This window comes from Cebus imitator, unplaced genomic scaffold, assembly GCF_001604975.1.
Source record: "Cebus imitator isolate Cc_AM_T3 unplaced genomic scaffold, Cebus_imitator-1.0 Scaffold306, whole genome shotgun sequence".
Taxonomy (NCBI): Eukaryota; Metazoa; Chordata; class Mammalia; order Primates; family Cebidae; genus Cebus; species Cebus imitator.
Genome location: NW_016107621.1, coordinates 1,167,251 through 1,168,518, shown reverse-complemented (window position 1 = coordinate 1,168,518; position 1,268 = coordinate 1,167,251).

The following is a 1,268-nucleotide window of genomic DNA, read 5'->3' as shown; positions in this document are numbered from 1 at the left end:
AAAAGAAGTGGGCCAGGCTCAGTGGCTCATGCCTGTAATCCCAGCATTTTGCAAGGCTGAGGAGGGCAGATCATTTGAGGTCAGGAGTTCAAGACCAGCCTGGCCAACATGGTGAAACCCCATCTCTACTAAAAATACAAAAAAAATAGTCAGGTGTGGTGGTGGGCACCTGTAATCACAGCTACTTGGGAGGCTGAGGCAGGAGAATTGCTTGAACCTGGGAGGCGGAGGTTGCAATGAGCTGAGATCAAGCCATTGAACTCCAGCCTGGGTGACAAAGTAAGACCCTGTCTCAAAAAAAAAAAAGAAAGATAACTAAGCATTAATCATTGCTGCACTTTGGTCCACCTCCTTGTTGCTAAAAGCCATGTAGCTCTAGATACTATTTGCACGCCCTCTGTTCCTATCCGTAGGATTTCTGACTTTAGGGTCCTGAGACTATTTAAAAATTCATTTGTAAACTGAGCGTGATGGCTCACATCTGTAATCCCAGCATTTTGGGAGGCTGAGGCGGGCTGATCACCTGAGGTCGGGAGTTCAAGAACAGCCTGACCAAAATGGAGAAACCACATCTCTACTAAAAATACAAAATTTGCCAGGCGTGGTGGCACATGCCTGTAATCCCAGCTACTAGGGAGGCTGAGGCAGGAGAACTGCTTGAACCCCATAGGCGGAGGTGGTGGTGAGCCGAGATTATATTATTGCACTCCGGCCTGGGTGAAAAGAACAAAACTCAGTTTCAAAAAACAAAACAAAACAAAACAGGATTAGCTAGGTGTGGTGGCACATGCCTGTAATGCCGGATACTTGGGAGGCCGAAGCAGGAGAATCACTTTAACCTGGGAGACAGAGGTTGCGGTGAGCTGAGATCGCACCATTGCACTCCAGCCTGGGCAACAAGAGCAAAACTCCGTCTCAAAAAAAAAAAAAAAATTATTTGTATCACCTTTGTTCCTATAGACAGCATCTCAGACCTTAGAATCATGATGTTTTTAAGAATCACATCAGATGTTTTTTGGACCCCAATCCCAGCAACCAGTTTGAAGACTCCCTACAGAGGATGGGGATCAGCATGAGAATATAACTCCTGGCTGGGCTTGGTGGCTCAAGCCTGTAATCCCAGCACTTTGGGAGGCCGAGGCGGGCGGATCACGAGGTCAAGAGATCGAGACCATCCTGGTCAACATGGTGAAACCCCGTCTCTACTAAAAATACAAAAAATTAGCTGGGCATGGTGGCGCGTGCCTGTAGTCCCAGCTACTCAGGAG